Here is an 18,316-nt window from a genome sequence, read left to right on the forward strand (position 1 = left end):
CTTTATTACTGTCAATAAATGTTTGTATGCAACCTGACTTGTCACTGGAAGACTGAATGTACACCTTTGCTTCTTCAGCAGGCTGAATCCTTTCCTTCCTTTGGATCATTATGGCTCATATCATTACATAGGTAACCATAGTACCAATGAAAACAGCTATGCCCTCTCTATGCCCACACACACTAGCACACACACACACACACACTAACACACACACTGACACACAGCGACACACACTGACACACACACACACTAACACACAGACACAAACACACACACACACAGACACACACACACACACACTAACACACACACACTAACACACACACACTAGAGGCTGTCTCATACAGTGAGTCTGGATGGTAACCTTATGTTACTCTAGCTCCATCACACTGAGTGTTTCCGCCTCTCTGCAGGTGGCGCTGTTCGTCATGGCGGTGTATCTGTACCGTGCATTTGGAGAAGGCCGCGCTCTGAAACGGACCAATCTGCTGGCTGGCAGAGACCACGCCCCCACCGATGACCTCAGGTAGCCTACCATGACCAGGTTGGAGCTTACATAGACCCCCATCGCCTGCCTTATCACCACGATGACCACGGCCAGGTGTATGTGGACCAAGTGCAGAGCTACTAACCTGCTACAAACATTATAGGCTCAGGTTCTGGTTCTGGAAACATGAGCCTCCAACCAGCCTGCGGTCTTATACCCTCTGTTATCTAGCAGACAGCTTCTCAGAATACACACACACATCTTAGAGCAGGCACAAGCATAATCATATTTCACAGTAACATATCATGGATGAGATCATAGGAGTGACATCACATATATGTCCATAGTACGGAATATGGACAGACTGTCTCCACAAAGTCCAGCGGGCCATGCTGCTGACACAGGTTCTTTCCAGAATTCTTCCAACACAACCTGTGTTCAGAGACGGAAACCAGAGTAAGATTTCTGGTCACCATTATTTATTTAAACATTAAACAATATATCATAAGATTACATGAGGTTTATCCAAAAGAAACCCTTGTGATTCTAGACACAATGTTCATCAGCATCATAAGAGGGAAAGTGATAAATATACTGCAGGAAAAGTCAATGAAAGGAAATGATACAAGATATTAAAAATATCCTCCCCTCAGCAGATCTCCTGGACATGAGTTACTGGCACTGAAATGTATAAACACACAGCTAACACTACACAACCAGTACTAAAACAACACAACTGGGGAGATGACGCACACAGGCAGGCTAAGCCTAAAGCTGAAGCTTGAAATTTGCAGGAGATAAATTTGGCAGATGACCCTGGTTGAAGGGCTCTCTCATAGACTCCCATGTTAAAAATGACACAGAAACTGCTTAATATGTGAAAAACTATACTCTTTTGAAAAAAATAACTAATAAATAATTAATTAAGCTTAATGAGGCAGGCAGAGCTGTTACCATATTTGGTAACCATATGGCATTTGGCTGCATTTGGCAGCCATATTTGTAGTCTTTATCAGACTTTAAGCATTATATCTGTCATATTGATCATCCTTCAGCTGTATAGTATTCGGCTGCTTCTTTATCAATCGTTACACATGATCTGCCATATTCATTGCTATGGAGCTGTTTGCTACATGTCCACATCGCATATACTGTGTTGTAGAGCAACATCTTGTGATTCTGGCTGTGTCCATACTTTTTGACTGAAGGCTTCGGGTTGGACAAAAGCAGCAGTTGTTTAGAGGGTGTGTTTACATCAGAAATGCATTAGGAGGGGGACAGAGAGAGCTGCAGTTAGGGGCGGTTGAGAAACATTCAGGTTGCCATGGATACTGGCAGGCAGGGCTGTTACCGTGGTGACAGGTGTACCTTTGGTGACTCAGAGATCAAAGGCATACCAAAGGTATATAAGGATACACTTTTGTGCAATAAAGCTGTTGGTGGAGAGTTTCAAGGAGAGACACAGCAGGAGATTTTGGAGAGTTCGTGGAAACGAAGGAAAATATTTTCAAACTGATTACTGGACTAAACTCGGAGAAGAGAAGGAGCAGAGAGGAAGAAGGAAACAGCTGCAGAGGAGGCTAACATCTTCTACACATTTCTTCATACAGTCAGATTCGTGGTGAGTCCCAACAGTAGTGAGTGATAAGTGCAACTTCATGGCGTTTATTCAAAGAGAGTGTGTGTGTGTCTGCACTAGGGTTGGGCGGTATCCAAATTCTGACACCGTCAAACGGCCTCCACATTTTACCCCGGTGTGCGTGAATACTGTGCCGTGCACGGCGCGCTGCAGCTACAGCTGCGCTCATAGATCCCACAAGTGCGCAACAATTCGCCATCACTTCTCCCGGCTTGGCTTGAACTTCCATTGAGAGAGAGAGAGAGAGAGAGGGGTGTGTCTGCAGAGCCCCATCAAAACAGCACATATACTCATTGCAAGTTGACACCGCGCACGTCTAACTTGAATTCAGCTGCTGCAGCTACAATGCACGGCAGGTGAAGTGCATTATAAACTGCCTGAAACACGACAAGCGATCTTTTTCACTTAATATAGTTTTTATTGAGGCCATTTAAAAACGCATATAGCGAACGGACTGTGTTTAAATTTCATGCTGGCACACCGCGGTGTTAAACTGGTATGAGCCCGTCCCGATGTGTCTCTGTTTGTTTGTAATCTTTTTGATGGGTTGTTGGCTATAATAACCGATATGAGTCACTATTTGCTGCTTCCAGTCAGAGAACGGGCTGTATGACTTCATGAAATACCACACAGCAAACTCAAAAGTGTTAAATTCTCAGTGTTGGTGTTGGGTGTCAAAAATACAGAGTCATTTCAACACTTGTTTAGTTATTTCAAGTACAAGAGAGTTATTCCTTAAAAAGAGTTAGTGTTGATCCTGGGAGTCAAATCCAGATCAACTCTGTTCAGTGTTAATTTCAAAATCAACTCTGAGTGAGCCACAAATCTAATAATAACGGCTCTGTGACGTATTTGAGACTTTGGGAGCGGCAGGAGAGCACCTGCAAAGGACTACTCTCTTACTCTCCAATTTCTTCCACGTCAACTGTGAAGAGCTTTCTCATGTAAGTAAACCAAACACAATATGTCACATTTAATGACACTTTCTGTGTAGTAGTTCTCTTTCATAGCATTCGTTTCGTGTCTCACTATGGGAGAACGCCCCCTGCGTGATCCCGACAGAAGCTTTAATTACACTACACCAGCCCTTGGGGCTGGTATCAGTGACGTCTATGTCAGGAGGGACCGCCCTCCTCCTATATAATAAGCTGACATAGCTTCAGTCGCCATTCAAACACCTCTTCTCGCTTCTCACAGAAGCCTGATGACAACTGTGTTACTGGGTGCCTAGCTAAACTGCCCACTGATTCGAGTGAAAACTCGGTCACCGGGCGCTTGGTCCCACACGACACGGTTGCTTCACAGCTGAAGAATAGTAGAAATACTATTCCACGCTATCGGTGAAAGTAGAAATACTCTTGCCGCAAGTAGCAATACTTGTCACAGCCGAAGTAGCGATACTTCTGCTAACAGCGTTAGCATCGTCTGTAGGTAGCAATACCACTATACAGCTCACGCTAATAATACCCACAGCAGGTAGCGATACCTCATCACACGCTAGCCAGGAGAATAGCCATATTTCCCTGAACACAACCAGTAGCTGCACAAGCTAACGCTAGCGCCCTTGAACCCTATGCTAGTCATGGCCACGGCTAACAACCCCGCTGAAGACGGGAAAAGCCCAAAGCTTTGCCCCTGCGGCAATAAAATGTCTAGCTGGGACACTCACCCCGTGTGTGCAGCATGTCTGGGCGTACCTCACGCGCAGACGGCTATGTCCTCCACGGACGATTGTATCCACTGCGCTGCTTTCCCACGCAAGTTGCTCCGCCGACGGCTAGCTCGCCAGGCTAGTTTGTCCGGCGGTGACCCACTGCTGTCGGAGACAGCCTCGCCGCAAGGCGGGGTGGATATGTCGGGTGGGGCGGCTGAAGCGCTGCCGCCCGGGCTGAGTTGGGCAGACGCAGTTCCCCAGACTGCAGACTCCTGTTTCCCGTCAGAGGAGGGATGGGAGAGCCTTATCCGTGTCGACCCGAGACGAGACGCTGATGACGAGGAGGGAGAGTCTGCCGACTCCGAGCTCCTGTTATCAGACGGTGACGAAGAAGAAACTAACTTCAGCGTCACCGGCGGGGCTGCAAAGCCGGGCGTCGCGATGGGAGAAATCCCTTCGGCGCTTTCTCCCCTGGATCTCGACATGCAGGACATGTGCAAACGTGCCGCTGTAAGGCTCAACATCCCGTGGCCCACGGTTCAAGCCGAGGAAGTCAGGTCTCGCTTTGATGGCAAGAAGCTGCCCAAAGCAAAGAAGACGGGGAAACAAGTGCTGCCAATTTTCCCAGAGCTGCTTGATGAGATAGCGGCTACGTGGAAAGCTAAACCATACAGCGAGAAACACCCCATCTCGGGGAGCTCCCTGTTGGATTGCGAGGGGATGGAGGCTAACGGCATCCGCCAAATACCTCCCATTGAGCCGCTGGTAGCGACACACCTTCACCCGAAGACGTCCCTGTCCTCCTCGGTTTCATCTTTCATCATCCAAGACAGACCGCTTTCAGTCCAGCCTCACTGACAAGTGTTATAAGGCGGCGGCTCTGTCGACCAGAGCTCTCAACGCCTCCTCTATCCTGACGGCCTACCAGGCGGAATTAGAGGAGGACATGACGGCTAAACCAGATAACTCCCTGTGGGAAGAAATCTGCGTCATTACGGACCACGTCCTTCGCCTCCACAAGGTGGCTATCCAAGCCACGGGAAGAGCCATGGGTCTTATGGTCCTGCAAGAGAGAGCGCGCTGGCTGGGGCTCACCAACCTCACGACTAAGGAGAAAGAGGAGCTCCTCGACACTCCGGTCGTCCCTCATGGGCTCTTCGGCTCGGCTGTTGCCTCCATGCAGAAGAGATGTGAGGAGAAAAAGAGATGATGAGGCGCTGAAACTTTGCCTGCCGAGGAGGGCTCCACCTGTTACTCCCGGCACTTCGCGTCAGTCATATGCTCAGGCTGTCTCTCACCCGGCTCCTGCTTATCGGATCCCCAAGGTGTCCAAGACGCAGGCAGCCCCTCCAGCCCCTAAAAGCGCCGGCAACCCATGGGCTAGGAAGCAGTCTCCCCATGCTCGGCAAGCCGCTCCACCACCTCAACCCGCTACCGCGACGGTGAGGAAGAAGAAGCGGCAGGCCCGACCGCTTCTCCCCAGGTGGAGGGCCGACCCAGGCTGCCCCCCCAACGGGTCGCCCTGCCCTTCTCCAGCTCAGTTCCAGAGCGGGTTCTGCGGGACGTTGCCCGCATAGAGTGCAGCACTTGGGCCGGTGTTCATGTTCGAGTGCCCAACAAACACAGACAGCATTCTCAGTGTTGCACAAGCACTTCTGTCTTGCACTCTGTAATAAAACAGTCCAATGCGCATCCAGGCAGAGAGCCGAGGGCGCTGTTGACTATGACAAAAAAAAAAAAATGCAGAAAAAAGATATGTTAAGACACACAACTATCTTCTCTGCTATAACACAGCCCGCGGGGACCAACATCCCCGCGGCTGTGACGCAGACCGCCCGGGCACCTCCATGCAGCAGGCAGGAGTCACCGGGGCGGATGGGCGTTGGGTGTTACGCACCTCGACCTCAAGAGGGCGCCAACGTACCACATATGACAGGGTTGCCGGTCAGTCCGCTTTCTCTGCACACAGAGAATTGGGCGGCCTGCACACGGTCAGAATGGGTGTTGAGAACCGTTCAGAAGGGTTACAGACTTCAATTCAGAGCCGTTCCACCTCATTTCAAAGGGATGATTTTTTCTCATGCTCAGGGAGAATCCGCAAACATTCTCCTAGAGGAAATTTCCACTCTGAGGGAGAAAGGAGCAATAAGAGTTGCCCCGCCCGAGGAGGCCCACAGCGGGTTCTACTCGAGGTATTTCCTGGTTCCAAAAAAGGGGGGGCAGGGGATGAGGGCCATCCTGGACCTCAGAGCCCTGAACCACTATTTAAGGAAATACAAATTCAGGATGCTGACACACGCCTCTCTGCTGCGTTTCGTGCGGGCAGGCGATTGGTTCACATCTGTCGACCTGAGGGATGCATATTTCCACATTCCAGTGTATCCTCCACACTGGAAGTTTCTCAGGTTTGCCTTCCGAGGGACAGCATACAAGTTCATGGTGCTGCCGTTCGGCCTGTCATTGAGTCCCAGAGTGTTTGTGAAATGCACAGAGGCAGCTGTAGCTCCACTCAGGGAGAGAGGCATCCGCGTGGCCACTTACATAGACGACTGGCTTGTCGCAGCCTCTACACCCCGAGAGGCGGCCCACCATACAGATGTTCTCAGGGAACATCTGGTGAGTTTGGGGTTTCGCCTGAATATGGAAAAAAGCATGTTGACACCTTCTCAGTGCATCACCTTCATAGACCTGACTTTGGACTCTCTCCAAGGCAGAGTTTTCCTGTCTCAGGACAGGGTGGTGGCAATGAAAGGATGCCTTGCACTGTTTCACAGGGGCAACACAGTCACACTCAGACAGTGTCAGAGGCTGTTAGGCCCGATGGCCTCGTCTGTGGTGGTGATACCCCTGGGACGCCTGTACATGAGAGGGCCTCAGCGTTGGGTAGCCTCCCTTGGCCTAGATCCTCTCCGAGATGGTCATCGACGGGTGAGGGTTTCTGTGGACTGCTCACTGGCTCTGCGCCAGTGGAAGAGCCCAGGGTTTCTGACCCAGGGGGCTACCATGGGAACTGTTTCGGCCAGGAAGGTGATCTCTACAGATGCCTCTCTCACAGGCTGGGGTGCTACACACGAAGGGAGGACAGTGAATGGGAAGTGGGGCCCTCACATGCGCTTCACCCACATAAACTGTCTGGAGCTGATTGCTGTTCATTTGGCTCTAAAACATTTCCTCCCCTGGCTGCGGGGACACCATGTCCTAGTGAGGACAGACAACTCCACCGTGGTAGCCTACATCAACAGGCAGGGAGGCTTGAGATCTCTGCGGTTGCATGCGCTGGCACACAGACTGATAGTCTGGAGCAATGTGCACTTTCAGTCACTGAGAGCGACTCATGTTCCAGGCGTACTGAATTGCGGGGCGGACCTACTCTCCAGGGGGATCCCTCTATATGCAGACTGGAGACTTCACCCAGAAGTGGTGAAGCAGATTTGGCTGCGGTATGGACGGGCGGCAGTGGACCTTTACGCGTCAGCGGAGAATGCCCAGTGTCCACTGTTCTTCTCCCTGCACGACCGAGTGGCTCCGCTGGGGATCGATGCACTGGCACACGAGTGGCCACATGCTCTCCTGTATGCTTTTCCCCCAGTGGCTCTCATCTCTCCAACTCTGGCCAGAGTGAGGGAGAAGGGGCTGGTCGTAATCCTGGTGGCTCCGCACTGGCCAGCGAAACACTGGATGGCGGAGATTTACCAGCTTCTGGCGGGCACGCCTTGGCAGCTGCCATTACGCAGGGACCTGCTATCCCAGGCACGAGGGGAAATATTTCACCCTCACCCAGAGAGGCTGGCTCTGTGGGCCTGGCCCGTGAGTGGTTTAACCTGAACTCAACAGGACTCCCAAACAGTGTCATTGAGACTATTCAATGTGCTAGGGCCTCATCGACTAGGATGTTGTATGGGTTTAAGTGGCAAGTGTTTGAGAGCTGGTGCTCGGAGTCCCAGGCCATTCCTTTTCAGTGTTCTGTGGGGGTGATTTTATCCTTTCTGCAGGACCTCATTGAGAAGGGAAAATCTTTTTCAACCATCAAGGTGTACCTGGCGGCAATCTCTGCTTGCCATGTTGGTTTTGATGGTAAATCTGTGGGTCGACACCCTCTGGTGTGTCAGTTCATGAAAGGTGCACGACGTAAATTGCCGGTATCTAGGTCTCTTACGCCGTCATGGGACCTGCCCACGGTGCTGGATGCTCTTTCTGGTCCACCTTTTGAACCACTGGATCAGGTTCACTTGAAGGTGGTATCTCTTAAGACAGCGCTGCTCCTGGCCTTGGCCTCAGCTAAGCGCGTCGGTGAGGTTCATGCCCTGTCTGTGCACCAGGCTTGTACCCATTTTTCACCAGGGGGCGAGAGGGTCAGTATGCAGCCTAACCCAGCCTTTATCCCAAAGGTGGTTGGGTCTCTCTCCCCAATAGAGCTGGTTGCTTTTTATCCACCGCCTTACTCCTCTGAGGAGCATCGGCGTCTGCATACGCTGTGTCCGGTCCGTGCACTAAGGACCTATCTGGACAGGACTCAGGGTGTTAGGCAGAGTGACCAGTTGTTTGTGTCCTGGGCTAAGCCATGTGTGGGCAAGCCAGTCTCAAAACAGCGGCTTTCCCACTGGATTGTGGAGGCTATTGCTCTGGCTTACACGACCAAAGGTCTTCCGCCTCCTGCTGGTCTGCGTGCGCACTCCACTAGGGGCCTTGCTGCTTCCTGGGCTCTCTTTAAGGGGGTTTCAGCCCAGGAAATTTGTGCAGCTGCAAGTTGGGCTTCACCCCACACTTTTGCTAGGTTTTACAAGTTGGATGTTACGGTTCCAACCCTGGCACATTCAGTTCTTGGGGTAGGGTTTTCACGGGGTACAACCCACTCTTCGTGAGGCCCCTCTGGGACAGTTGTCATTTTTACAGGCATGTCTGGCAATCCGAGAGTCAGTATTTCTCCCATAGTGAGACACGAAACGAATGCTATGAAAGAGAACTGGAGGTTATGGCTATAACCATGGTTCTCTGATTAGCATGAGTGAGTGTCTCACCAGACCACCCTCCTTGCTATGGAAGCGAGGAAGAGGTGAGCTTGTTTGAATGGCGACTGAAGCTATGTCAGCCTATTATATAGGAGGAGGGCGGTCCCTCCTGACATAGACGTCACTGATACCAGCCCCAAGGGCTGGTGTAGTGTAATTAAAGCTTCTGTCGGGATCACGCAGGGGGCGTTCTCCCATAGTGAGACACTCACTCATGCTAATCAGAGAACCATGGTTATAGCCATAACCTCCAGTTTTTAGGAGGATAAGGTGGGCCGGTAGTTAGATATGGCTTGTTAGCTGATTCACAATGTAAAACCGTGTTACCTAGCTAGCTAAGTAAACGTTATATTATTAAAGTGAAGTAGTATCATTACATTCGCCTTTCTGTCCCTCCTCAGCTCCTGTAGCTCCTCCTGCCCTTCCCCCACATTGCTAATATGCATTGCTGGAGGTAAGTCGTTGGAGGGATCGCTGTCATTAAAATTATTAGCTTGTGTTGTGAATTGTATCATTTAAGCTAAACACTTTAAAGTGTAATAATGGTCTGTTGTCATGGAGTGCTGTCCATTCAGTTTTGTGTTGTTTTGACCGTGCAGAGGAAAGTTTTTCAAGTGTTTTATGCTAGGCGTTTTTAGCGGGATTTACCATGCTACGCGCTAGTAAGCTACACATGACTGATGAGGTAAAGAAAAGTGACTCTTTTGTCATGTATATTAATATATTTTGTACTTTTAGGAGCAAGGAGTTTCAGAATGAGCCAGAAGGCAACCGTTGTGTTTGTGTTGTCTTGAATGACTCTGCTAATTATAATAAATGTTTTAGTGTAGTGACATTACTCAAGTTACACAGGTGGAATGAAAATTGCAGCTGACTGCAGCGTCAGATAAATTGTAGACAATTCACAAATGTTCTTTGTTTTCTTTATAGTACAACATGTTGGTGAAGGTGAGATATGGAGAAAGTCAGAAGTATGTCAAAGTGGCTGGAGGGCTATGAAGACTTCAACACATTTCTTCAGAAAGGTTGGTATCACATAACTTGTATTATGTTCTGTGAGAATAGAAATAGAAGAAACCAGTTTCTTTAGAGTTCTACATCTAATACTTTCTCAGTCATAGAGAAGCTAGGTCTTCCACTTGAGGCAGAGCTGCACTTGACAGATGAATCAGGGACAGAGGTGGATGCAGATGTGTTTGAGGAGCTTTTGCAAGCAGGGAACCTTACAGTTACAGCGTCCACTGAACAGTCAACAGGTGAGACTTAGCCAGGGAAACGGTGGATCACTGTCATGACTTGGTGTTATTTATGGTTTTTGACGTCCTTGTTTTGGGTTTTTAGTTTAATCTGTGCTTAGTTATTGTTATTTTCCTGTAGTTCTGGTGTTTTGTTTCCTTGGGTTTGTGTTTAGTTGTCTAGTCTTGTCTTGTGTTTCCTGTTTTACTTTGGTAGTCCTGTCCTCCCTGTGTATTGTCTTGAGTTTTGCTTCCTGTGTTTTCCCTCCTTGTTGATTACCTGCCCTGCCCTCATGTGTGTCACCTGTGTCTCGTTGTCTTCCCTGGTCCCTTTGTATATAGTCTGTGTCTTCCCCTTTGTCCTTGCTAGTTCGTCTCGTCTGTGTGGGCTTTGTTTCGTTCCCGGTCTCGTCCATGCCATGCCATGCTATGCTCCAGGTAGTTTCTTTGTTTATGTTATGTTTTTGAACCCTGCCTTTCTGAGTTTTACCACGCAAAGTGTGATTTTCAGTTAGTTATTTTGTACTTTACCTTTTGACCACGACAAGTGTGATTTTTAGTTTTGTATTGTTTTGCCCTCCTGGCCCTTAAATAAAGGACTACTTTTGATTTTTAAACCGCTCTGCATCCTGCAACTGTGTCCTCACAATCACTAACGACGAATATTGTGGAGGACTAATTATTTTGTAATTGTTTGTATTTCTTTAAAATGCATTACAGTTGTCCTTCATGAGGTTTTGGAGTCACCTGTATCAGACATTTCATTCTTGAATGCATCAGTGTCAGACTCGTCGTCCTCTGCTACTATCCTCAGATTCATCAGATGCAACTGTGATTGTTAAGACAAATGGAGGGAAAAGAACCCTTGCTGATCGGGAATCTGCGAAAGGTGTGTGGCCGCCTCCCCTTTTATAATGAGTGATATATCAGGTTGTTCATTCTCAGATCCTGTGGTTTGTTGGTGGAAAGGCTAAATTCATTCATACCTTTCTGTTTCTATCTCTTTTAGATGGTGAAAGATGCTCAAAACTCAGACAGTGCTGGTAAGTTTGCCATATTATTCTTTTCAATATATGTGATTTATTTCATATATAAGTATCTTTAATTTGTTTTCTACTTTTCTGCTAGGCTGAGACAGCGACCTCTCAAGTATTCTACTCTTGGTTCACCTGCTTCCTCCTACCTCCAAAGGCCACAAGAAGAGTGCCAAAATTAGCTCCTATCAAGCTGTTAACCATATTGTTAAATATCTGCGGGTAAGTAATTGTTTTGCGTTGTTACACAGTTATTTGACACTGCTGCACATTTGTTTTGTTGTTAATTGGTGCTACATTTCATTGTTTTCTCATGGTTCCTCTTAATGTGTTGTCATAGATCGGAGCCAGTATTGAAACATTGCTTGAAGATGTGGGGCCAGGACAGCCCTTCCTCCTGTGTGTTGGTGAACAGAAGAACAGCATCCAAAGGTACTACATCATCATTGACAACAAGGCCATCCCTTGCAAGGCACAGACATCACTGGCAGCTTTTGATGAGCTCTTAAAAGCACACTTCATCTTCAGTGTCAACTACCATCAAGCCCTCTACAACTTCTACATGTTCATCCAAACCACAGTGTTTAACATTGGGAAGTGCCAAAGAAAATCCCAGAGTCAGGGAACTCCGAGCAAGACTTTTTAAAATATAATTATAATATATATTATAATTTGTAAAGGACATTCACAGTCAAGCAAGAGAAGCCATTCACAGCTGTACTTCAGAAATCCAAGGTGCAGATTTGATTTTGATTTTTTCACTAAAGGAGTTAATTTATTATAGACCATGAAACCAACTGTTTTAAAATGAAATGGATGGAAAAACATACATTGTACCACAATAACTTGTTGTAGAGTGCTTCTGTTGTTGTTCTGTTGACATTTTAACTAAATACAAGTTGAACAAAGTTTTTTGTATTGTGTTTTTTTTTTCAATAATTTTATCTGTAATGTTTTGGAGAGTGAAACTGAGGATTATTAAATAACTCCCAATAGTGTTGTTTAAAATAGAAATCAACTATATAGAAGAGTTAAATATTTAGTTATATTTAACACTGTCTATAGTGTTAACATAGTTTAACTCTATTTAGTGTTAAAAATTATACACTGAAAGAGTTACATTTTGACTCTGTACACTAGTGTTGCATAAATTCAACACTGCCAGTGTTAAAATTCAGCTCTTGATGGTGTTGCTTCAACTCTGTGACGGTGTAAAATATTTAACACTTTCAAAAGTGTTGAAATAACTCAATTCAGAGTGGACCAATATAGACACTTTTAAAGTGTTGAATTTAACTCTATTAGAGTTGAATTGACACTGATTTTGCTGTGCAGATTTTTGAAAAGTGGTTGGCATGAGTGTGCGCTGCACCTGTGGTTTTTGAGTTCATTTCAGCAGGTTTACTGCAGAGAAACTCATATTCTTTATTGAAACACCTTCTAGTGAATCTGTAGCTGCCTCTTCTCTCACGATTGTAGGATATTATTCATTTAGAGGTAGTACTTTGATGCTTTGATGCGTTGGTTGTTGCCATAGCAACTGGATGTCGTATCAAAGGAATGAACTCCGATCTTTATTTACGGACGCCACAGCAGCATAGGAAACATTACAACAGCAGATATTGAGAGAATTCCACTCGGCCGAGAATCCGCGGTACGTTTAGTCATCGTGCTGCTTACGACCAAACTAAGCGCTGGAAGAACGTAACAGGCTGATTTGCACACACACACATTTAAATGTGAAATTGTGGGTTTGTTTGTTAGTTCTTTCTGCTGCTGTTCTACAGTCTGAGTGAAAACATGCTCTAGTGTGGGTTCATTCCACAGACACATTTTTAACTTTAATAATCACTGATGGGACTTTTCTGAACTCATTTGTCCTGTTTAATGTTAATGTTGACATGCACTGCTCTGTGACCTGAAGATAAGAACATGTGAAGGACAAACATTTCAAACATGGCTGGTTGGTGCCTGATCACTACTTTAACCTAATGAAGGGGTTAACTTGACTGATGATCTGTCATCAATGAATGGTCAAATTAATGGTTATCGGCTAAATGCCACAATTAATCGTGATTCATTTTTTTGTCAATATAGATCGAAGCAGCCATGGCCTTTAAAGGCTTTTTCAGCAAGTTGGGCTTCAAATCTAGCAGCTCTTCCTCTAAACTCAGGAAGAGCCACCTGAAGAAGAAGCTTGATGAACTGCTGGAGGTAAAGTCTTTGTCTCTGGGTTAATTTGCATGTCAGCTTCTGGGCTGTTTTTGTTTGAATTTGAATGTGCGGTGTCGGTTATTTCAGGTCAATCTTAACCTTGAGGCGCTGCGACAATCAGCAGTTGCTGGTTCAAGAGCAGGAACTGGAAAGTCTGCGACAGCAGCTGTCAGCCAAAGGAGAGGTATGTGCACACATGACAGCTCTCTGCACTAACATAAGGTTACAAAAATCACATATATATTCAACTGTATCCATCAGAAAATGCTCAGTACACACATCCAGTGTTTGGACGCCCTGAGGCAGCACTTGTCCTCTCAGAAACAAATGTTGACACAAACACAATTCAGATTTTAAATATTTTTGTTTCTGGACAAGAACCTCCTGGAGACTCTGCATCAGTGCAAGAGCAGTTGAGAGATGTAAGCCTAATAATTTGATTGATTGTTTATTTAAATAAGTGAAAAAACCTGGACTCAGTTTGTCTTTATTGGCGTGTGTGTCTCACCACCAGGCTCTGGAGAAGAACCAGCAGTGGCTGTATGACCAGCAGAGAGAGGTCCACGTCCAGTCCGTCATTGCCTACGCAGCGGAGCTGGCACAGCAGTTGGCCCAAACAAAGCGGCAACAACCCAAGCAAGGGGCCACTTCAGAGGGTGATACTGCTCTCATATAATTTTCTACAATAATAAAGTACATGGAAAGCTTCTAGGAAAGTGTAGTTAACAAGTACTTAATTTTGTTGGCCATGTAATAGGCTATGAAATATATAGAAAGATTTAGGCATGTAAGTCCTACATACTGGTTGTGCTGTAAAGCTCCTGCATAATATATGTTGGTCAATTGCTTACTAACATTTCTTTTTTTAGCTACTGCAGGTCCAGAAAAGGAACCTCAGCTCAGCTTAGGGGTGCAGAGAGACCTCGAGGGCCAAAACGCTGAGGTTACTAGAACCCAGCAGGAGCTCAGTGCACAGAGGAACCAGGTAAATGCTGCATTATTTCATGTAATTATGAAAGTGAAGTTCTGTTGCCCTTGAATCCATGAATGCATATATTGGCCTCTTCTGCAGCTTTGGTGAGAAAATGTTTACATCTTCACAGATTTAGGGACATTGCCTCTGTTAAAAGATTTTGACCCTGAATCAGAATAGAGCAGCTACAGCTAGAGCACTGAACATGCATATTCTGTGGATTCAGTCATCTTTATAACTGACCTGTAGAAGTCTTTTTCAGAACTGAGCTGACAACAAAGAAAACATCATTCTGCAAATTGTGTTTTTTTCGCTCTGCAGACCGTGAAGGCTCAGGCTGAGCTGCAGTCTCAGAAGGAGCAGGTCACCAGGCTCCAGGTGGAGCTGTTAGTGCAACAGAGGAAGTACGAGGACAAGTGCAGCGAGTTGTCATCCTTCCTGAGGAAGTATGAAGAGAAGAGCAAAGAGCTGGAGGAAGCCAAAATGCAGCTCCAGGCAGAGAGACTTGGCAACAGGTAAAGCTGCTGGCTCTGGTTGACGTCGGATCAATAAGGTTTCACGCTGAGCTGCTAACATGTCATCAATCAGCAATTTTACCTCCTCTCATTAATACTAATGCCAAAAACTAATGTTGTACTGACCTTTGAATTAACTTGTTAAGGGAAAGTTTAAAGCTGTTAATGAGGGTACAAAAAAAGCAGAAGTATTATCAATAATTTTGGATTACATATACAAACAATGTGTCCAGGCATGCAGCGGAACTGGAGAGTATGGACGTCAGACTGGAGGAAGAGAGGAAGGGGTTGGCTGAACTTCTGCTGCAGGTGAGCATGAATTCACTGTTTACCTCCACTAACTAAAGTTAATAAGATTAAGAACCCGTTATTTGTCCCACAATGGGGAAATTGCATTGTTGCAACAGCGCAGATAGGGTAAATAAAACTACCTACAAAGACACAATACAGATAGATGGATACAGTTAAAGAATGAGAGGAACATATTGCACAGGTGGGGGGAGGTAGGAGTGGTTTGTAGATTAAACCAAAGTCTGCTCAGACTGAATAAAAATACAAATACAAATGAGGATGTCTGCATTTTAGATACAATCTAGTTCCATATTCTAATATACAGCAGCATTGTAGGCACTATACAAAATTTGCCCTAGTATCTGGCCTTCAACAGGTAAATATGCTGCAGAAGTCTCTTCTGAACCGAAATGGAGACGAGAGGAGAATCGCTGCCCTGGAACAACAGGTAACACTCTCTTAATTATAGCACACACCTACAAAAAGACCTGTCAAATATTAGAAGAGGAGATGGCAGCATTCTCTTAAACGTACGCCTGTTCATACTTGTGGTTCTGCCTCTTAAGATCCAGATTTCTGCCAAGGACTTTGCAAATGAAAAAAATGATCGTCAGAGCATGCAGCACCAGTTCCATAAAGTGCTGAAGGAGCTTCGCAAGACCCAAGATCAGATTTCTAATCTGGAGTCTGCTGTAAGTGTTATGTGATCTATAGTTTCATCAATATGAAGTCAAACCCTCATGACTCTCATGCCATTTTCTTTGCTTTCTAACAGTATAGTAGTAGAGTATTCCACTGTCCTCTTGGAATGTGTATATTATGTTGCTCTACAAGTGCATTTGTTTTTTCCTATTTCAGATGCAGCCTAATGCTCGCTCTTCAGAGCCCAGCTCGTACAATAACTTTGAGCGCCTTACTACTGACCCTGGCCCCACATCGCCTCCTGGAGACGACTTTCTTGGAGTGCCCATATTGTCAGGCCCAGTATCCCGCCAGCCGTCACAGGGAGCTTCTGGATCACATTGACTACTGTTATGATAAGTGAAAGCATGTCGTTTTCTCACCGGGCGCCTCAGTGCAGATCAGCAGTGCCACCATCACAAACATTTCTTCTATATGTAGCTGTCAGAGTGACTTTATTGAACTTAATTGATAAATGTTAAAAATAAAATTCATATATTTATTAAAAAGCTATTTTCGTTTGTTTTCATTGCACTATAATGTGTTAAAAATAAGAGTCCAAGAGGATCTACCGGTATTTAATTTCCAAACGGACCAACGTTCATTGATAGACAGATTGTTATTACCGATGCACTGAGAATGACACGTGGAAGAAACGGACCGCCTTAAAACTGATATTTGAAGAAGATGAAGAAATGCTGAGGAATTCTTCACTGTGTTTAGTCAAGACTGTTTTAGAAGATTGGTTGACCTCCCCCAGAGCTACGAGGCCAATGAGGTTCGTAAGTTAGAGGAAAATTCATAATACGTTTGTCACTGTTTGAAGCTACTTAGCATTTGAAGGACAGTAATGTGAGGCAGGAGAGCTGCAGTGACTGACTCTGCTGTGTACTACTATGCTCTGCAGCCCACAGTGACAGGAAACAGCTCAACTCTGTACAAAAACCTGTGGAGCAAAGACAACACAATACTCCACACCGTCCACTAGAGGGACTCACACACTGTCACAGCTCCAGCTGCTTCCTCCTTTGTTCAGTGTGTCCTTCACCTTCTCTCCTCTGTTATCTGCAGTCAGTGGAGAGCTAAAGACAGACAGTTTTAACAAAGTGTGCATTCAAGAAATGAGTTTTAGATACATTCTAGGATCAGTATTTTGAGCAGTAAAACCAACATCATGTCACCAAAACATCCATCCAGAACTTTGAGTCAGAGCTGATCTACACAAAGTGTCCTTGTGTTTCAGTGCAGCCACAGTTGGTCACATCTTTCTTTAAAATCTGATCGGCCTCTGTGGGACTGGTCCAGTCTGGTTTCTCTTATATCTGAATCTGAGGATGTTTTCACACTTGGTCCCCTTCAGCCCTCTAAACAAACAGATCCATGACTCAGCATTTTTTCCACATACGTGAATACTCCAACTGTACCCAGGCCCCTTTAAAACAAACCTAAACTACCCAGAATTCAGTGCACTGGGGGTCTGAGAGCTCTAGAGGACCTGGTGTGAACAGAAGGAGGACTGAGGCCCCAACTACCTTGAACTGGACCAGAAGCTGGTCCTCTTTGCAATAAACTCACAGTGTGAACACAAAAAGAACTGAGGCCTGTTTCTGTTGGTCCACTTAAAGAGGATTGAGTTCAGTTCTTTGAAAAGGTACCAGCTGTGAAAAGACAAAAGACACTTTTTTGAGGCCTCAGGAGACCAGGAGTCAGAGTTCACCTGAGGAATCCCACAGGGACATTTAGTGGGTCCATTTCTCTGTAGACACGTCTCCTGGGGTTCATACTCACACACACATTTCATGGTATGCTGATGATGCACAAATGTACACACCTGAAGAACAAACGTCTTGCATTGGGACACATCTATTGTTGATTCAGAGTAAAAGTATGAAGGGTGTGGATGTGGATTCTCCATCACTGGCTACAAAGACAGGAGCAGAGGTCACCTGGGCCACATGGCATTCCAGGATGGCTCCTCAAAGCACTGACCAGCTCTCAGAGGTCCTCACTGACATCTTCACCCCTCCCTGCTACAGAAGCTGCTCTGCTGCAGACCACAGGTCTCTAACAAGTGCTGAAGACAGTGGAGCACGTCACTGGCTCTCACCTGCCTTCCCTGCAAACCACCTTCATTACTCATCACTCAGGAAAACACAGAAAACCCTCAGAGACCCCACACACCTCAGCTACACACTCTTTTCACTGTAGGATCTACCAAAGCATCCGCACATGGACTAGACCCAGAAACAGCTTCTTGTCCTCAGCCATCAGACTCTTGAACCAGCAGATCCACCACACACATCTCCCCGTCAGAGGAACACAGAAGCTCACAGAGGACAGGTCCTCCTTCAGTCTGAGCTCCCTGGATGATGACGCTGCAGCATCACTGTCATCTCTACAGCTTCCATCAGCCTGAATGGAAACAGAGCACAGCAAGAGGCTGAGCTACACAGCTGAATATGAAAGTGTAACGCACTATGGGGCTAGGGGCCTGACCGCGGCCATAGATGTAATAAAGCAACAAAAGTAGCGTCGGCTATGGAGGCTGAGTGTGTGAATAAGACACCAAACAAAATAATAG

The 18,316-nt window shown here is 46.2% G+C and overlaps 1 long non-coding RNA gene and 1 pseudogene across 1 annotated transcript; both read left to right on the plus strand.

Annotated features, from left to right (window-relative positions):
• Positions 1-3,038: 3,038 nt before the first annotated feature.
• LOC114438847 (uncharacterized) lies at positions 3,039-10,820 on the plus strand. Its single transcript, XR_003670996.1, has 4 exons — positions 3,039-3,073; positions 9,194-9,246; positions 9,723-9,817; positions 10,748-10,820. It is a non-coding gene; the product is annotated as an uncharacterized LOC114438847 (long non-coding RNA).
• A 2,350-nt stretch (positions 10,821-13,170) lies between these two features.
• Positions 13,171-16,099, plus strand: LOC114438289 (centrosomal protein of 55 kDa-like; annotated as a pseudogene).
• The last annotated feature ends 2,217 nt before the right edge of the window (positions 16,100-18,316 follow it).

The sequence above is a fragment of the Parambassis ranga genome, chromosome 7 (assembly GCF_900634625.1).
Source record: "Parambassis ranga chromosome 7, fParRan2.1, whole genome shotgun sequence".
Classification (NCBI taxonomy): Eukaryota; Metazoa; Chordata; class Actinopteri; family Ambassidae; genus Parambassis; species Parambassis ranga.